The following is a 5,304-nucleotide window of genomic DNA, read 5'->3' on the forward strand; positions in this document are numbered from 1 at the left end:
CTGGGCCCCCCCCCCCCCCCGGAGCTTTGGTGACCAAATAGGAGATAAAAGGGGACTCAGAGGCCATCTAATCCAATCTGTACCTGAGCAGAAATCCCAGCCTCTGCTTGAATACTTCCCGTGACGGGCAGCTCACACATCTACTTTTGGGCAGCTTTAATCTCTAGGAAGTTTTTCCTGATACTGAGCCTACATTTTCCCCTCTGTAGCTCTCCCCCATCCCCTTCCTACCATGGCTGTTCCTGGCTGTGCCCTCTGGGGCCTAATCTTTCTTCCTCATGTCAGCCTTTCAAAGACTTCATGACACTTGCCATGCTCCCCGTCCCCCCTCGCCAAGTTTTCTTTTCTTCTGGTTAAGCAGCTTCAACCAGTCCTAGCATGGTGTGATCTCTAGTCCCCTCACTGTCCTTGGTGACCATCCTCTGGGCCAATTCTACTTTGTCAAGGGTCTTTTTAAAGCTAATGCCCAGACCTGAACACAGTGCTCTGGGTTGGGTTTGGGGTGGGGTCTGAAACAGGGCAGAGTGTAAGTGATGACCACCTCTTTCCTTTCTTATGGAGCCTAAGATCCCCTTGACAACTAGAGAAACATGGAAGCCAAGAGCCCGAAGGTGATAGCATCATTGCCTCGTCCAGCTTCGCAAAGCCCCCGCTTCCTCCTGACTGGTCAGAATTGGTTCCCGAATCCTGCTTCCTCTGTTATTTCCTCTACCTTTTGAAGAGCAAAATGATCATTAAGGCAAGTCAAGAATTTAGTAATTGTTCTGCTTTTGGCAGAGAGAGAGAGCACTCTAGTGGATATCCAGAGAGATGAAGTCCCTGACTGTTACTCCATCATCGTCCTGTGCCAAGCTTGTGATGTGTTTCTTGAATTTATTCCCCATTTTCTCTTTCTGATTGGATCTACTTCAAGGATTCTACCTTACTCAAGGGAGGAGGTTACTGAGGGAGAGTCTGGAAATGGTGATGGAGAGCACTGTGAACAGTCAGGGGGTCAAGGGAGCGGTTGGTAGCCAACGGGGAATGGGCTTTGTATAGTAAAAGCCAGGGTGGGGGTTCAGAATGATTGGAATTGGGGGGATATGACGGGGCAGGATTATGCTAATCAGTGAGGAATGGTTCTCATCATGTCCAGGGGCCCAGGCGGCAGACCAGAGAGCCTTCTCGTAGTATAGGGATTCCAGGCAGGGACTCACCGTGTGTGGTTGGCCTCGGGGAATATAGCGGGAAAGTGGGGGAAGAACGGCTACTTGCATGGGGATGGGGGATGGAGTTGTAGCGGGCTGTGGGAAGGCTGATGAAATGCCTTATCTAGGCAAGACCGTCCCTCGTGGGTGAGGAATGCCAGTGTGTTCTCTCATCAAGAAAAGCAGTGTGTTGTAAAGAGAGGCGGTGTGGAGAACAGAGGACTGGACTTGGGCTCAAGTAGACCTGGGTTCAAATCCTGCAACAGACACTTGCTAGCTGAATGACCTTGGACAAGACACTGTCTCTCAGCCTCAGTGTCCTCATCTGTAAAATGAAATGGTTTGGCATTGATTACCTCTAAAGTCCCGATTAACTCTAGAGCTCTGATCCTAGGCCTTAGCTGCCAGGTTCCAGGCTCATCGCCTAGGTGAAGCCTCCTCTTATTCTCCTGACATGATTTGGTCAAACATTTTGGGCTTGGCTGGCTCGTGTTCTAGAATGCAGGGACTATTTCCGTCGTGTTTTTGTATCCCCAGCACGTGGCAGAGGTTTGGGGAACTGAACTGTATTGACTGGGCAGAAGTCCATCTGTCAGGTCTCAATAATAACTCCCGGCGTGTCCCATGTCTGTAGTCCTTCAGGGTTTACAAAGCATTCTGTGTCTGTGACCGCCTTTGAACAAGGTGGGCCCAAGGCTGGGGCTGCTGAAAGCCTAGGTCAGAGCAGGCAGCAGGCCTGGTACCCAGGGACTCTGAGTTACAACAAGGAACCAACCCTTTGCCTCAGTCAAGGAGGTACTCACTAGGACTTCCCGAGACCAAGGCAGGCCTCCTGTGTGGCTATTAGGGGGCTGTGGCCAAGCAGGACGGAGGGCCCGGCTGCCGTGGGGAGAGGGGCTGAGAGGAGGGCAGGTGCTGACAGGCAGGCTTTGCCACAGGGAGATCCTGCTGCCAGCAGTCCTCTGGCATGGTGTCTGGGCGCGATGACAAGTTATACAGTTGGGCTGTCAGCTTCTTCAGCTTTTTCCTTCCTACCTCTTGGGTGGGTACCATCTGCTCCTGGGCATTTGCCTGTTACTTGAGCATGGCCTGCTATTTGGGCTAGGTTTTGTTCTTGTTCAGTCATTTCAGTCCCGTCTGACTCTTTGTGACCCCATTTGGGGTTTTCCTTGGCAAAGGTACTGGAGTAGACGAGGAACTGAGGCAAACAGGCTGAAGTGAGTTGCCCAGGGTCACACAGCTAGGAAGTATCTGAAGCCACTTTCTCACTCAGGTCCTCCTGACTCCAGGCCTGGGGCGCTATCTGCTGCAGCGCCCCCTAGCTGCCCCATTTTGTCTAGGATCTCCAACCTTTCCCTTGCAAGGGTAGTTTGGGACTGGGTAGAGCACTAACACAAAATTTTTGGACTCAGGCACTTTCACTGGGGGAGGGGGCACCCTGAGGGCAGTTGTTCCAAGAGGGAATCTGACTGGTGCTCCTGAGGCATGGCTGATGGTCCCCAAATCCCTAACCTGGGGAGGGTATGGCAGTGGGAAAGGTGGGCCCCTAGGTGGGGAGGCCCCCAAAAGGATACTGTGGGCTGGCCAAAGGGAGGTTGCCATGTGAGACAGGATACCTGAGGCCCATGCCCTGGTGCTGGCATCCCTGGGCCCTCCTTTTCATGGCTGAGCCACCTTCATGGGACACCACTGAGACTCCAGCCCCCCTCTTGTGCCCAAGGCTTTCTGAACAGAGCATTTCTCTTTGGCACCTGATCTGTCCCGCTCTAGGGGCTCCCCTGTGCCAAGTATCTGGGCAGTCTTTTGTAATATGGCTTTCCGTTGGCATTGGTAATTAGCAGACAAGGGGCTGGAGCCCAGGCCCCATGAGTTGTTCTGGGATTCCAATAAGGCCTCGTGGGGCTGACTGATGGTTTCATTTTTCATCGTCCCTGCTATCATAGTGACTAAGTTCAGGAGAGGTTCTTGGCTCTCCCCTCTGCTGTTGGGAGTAGAGTTTGTTATTCCACAATCCCAGAGTTGGAAGGTTTCCCACAGGGCCCAACCTGTACAGGGATAGGAATGTCTCTCCAATATCCCCAAGTGGTCACTTTGCCTTTGCCTGAAAAGTGAGGGGCAAGCTACCACTTCCTGAGAAAACCAGTCTTCTTCCTTCCTGCTCTCCTTGGACAAAGCAGAGTTAAGCCTCAGTGGAACCTTTACTCATTGCTCCTAGTTCTGCTCTGTGGAGTCAAAGAGGCCATGGTGTTGGTTGCCCAGTGAATTGCTAATTAATTTATGGAATTATGAAATGGGGCAGATGTGCCTGGTTCTTTGGGTACTCTCCAAGAAAGACCATGATGGTGCGTGCAGTGAGACTGTAATCTCGCTTCAATGAGGCACAAAAGGTGGAGGGGCCAGCGGCACAGAAAGTACAGAGGCAAGTGGCAAAAAGGGGGGTGTGGGTGGGGAAGGCAGACAGACAGAGATGATGGCACAGAGAATCACTCACATAACTTTGGAGTAGAGTTGGGAGCCCTTGGTAGCATGGACCCAAACGGAGGGGGAAGGGTGGGGCAGGAATTTGGGGTCTCATTTATAGGGTTTTTAGGGAGAATAGACTGTTATCTTGTGCTCCCTGGGAGTTAGTCATTAATATACCAAAGTCCTCTCAAAGTTGTTGGCAAAACTTGTAAGTTAACATATCCACATCACGTCAAAGTTATCAGCAGCATTTGGTGATCTGCTGGTCTGACCGAGGATGACTGGAATGCACCTGAGATTAGTTAGCGTCTTTGATCTTCAGGTTCCCTATCTGTAAAATGGGAATCGCAGAACCTGTAGTGCCTATTTCATGGGTTGCTTTGAGGCATAAATGAGTTATTCTTCAGCCGTTTTTCATTTGTGTCCAACTCTCTGTGGCCCCACTTGGGGTTTTCTTGGCAGAGACACTGGAGTGATTTGCCATTGCCTTCTCCAGCACCTTTGACAGATGAGGAAACTGAGGTGAAGAGAGTGAAGTGACTTGCCCAGGGTCACACAGCCAGTAAGTGTCTGAGGCCACATTTGAACTCAGGAAGATGAGTCTTCCCGATTTCAGGCCTGGCGCTCTATCCACTGTACCACCTAGCTGCCTGTATAAATGAGACCCACACATGTAAATGAGCTCATATACGGAAAAGGACCCATGTAAATATTGACACTGTGATTATCCTGGCCCACAGAGGGCCTTTGAACTAGAGCGGGTCCCCTGGCCTACTTTGGTCCTCCTTTCAGCCTCATGAGAGCTCCCAGGCCCATAATTATGGTGTCACTAAGCATGCACTTAAGTAACGCTGTTTGAATGAACCAAAATGCCCTCCCAGTGCTAGTCAAATTCTCCGATTCAATGCCATTTACTAGGCACTTATTAAGGGCCTACTTAATAGCTCTGTAACCATGGGCAGGTCAGTCACCCTCTCAATGTCATGGGCAATGCTCCAAGAGGACCCTTTCATTATAATCTCAAGTAGCTGATCTGCGTGGATGGATGGAGTTTCCACACTGGGAGTTCCCTGCACTGTTGTGATCGCAGTCAAAGCCATCCAATTTCCCCACATGCCCAAGGCTTATTTTGCTGAGAAATTTGAAGGTATGGGGCCTGAGTTCCCTCAGCCTCATTTCTCCTGCTTTAACATGTCCCTGTTTCCATCTGGGCCTTCTTTCTCCCCTCCTTGGCAATCCTTTCCAAGGCTGACTCTAGTGGTGCCTGTGTTCTTAATCCCATCCCCTCCTATCTCCTCAAGATCTTTTATCATGACTCAACCTTGCTAGGACCAGCCATGCCCCAGGACTCAAGCCCATCCGGTCCCTCCCCCTTGACCTTGGTCACAGCTAGGGAGCATCGGAATGCTAGACCAGGGGTCAAGAAGACCCGAGTTCACATCCAGCCGCAGACGCTTACTAGCTTGGTGACCCTGGACAAAGCACTTAATCTCTGTTTGCCTCAGTTTCCTCACCTGTAAAATGGGGCTTATGATAGCACCTACCTCCCAAGGTTGTTTTGAGGATCAAATGAAATATTTGTGAAGTGCTTTGCAAGCCTTAAAGTACGGTGTAAACATTAGCTAAGAAGAAGAAGAAGAAGAAGAAGGAGGAG

Source organism: Vombatus ursinus, unplaced genomic scaffold (genome assembly GCF_900497805.2).
Source record: "Vombatus ursinus unplaced genomic scaffold, bare-nosed wombat genome assembly UNPS02014819.1, whole genome shotgun sequence".
Lineage (NCBI taxonomy): Eukaryota > Metazoa > Chordata > Mammalia > Diprotodontia > Vombatidae > Vombatus > Vombatus ursinus.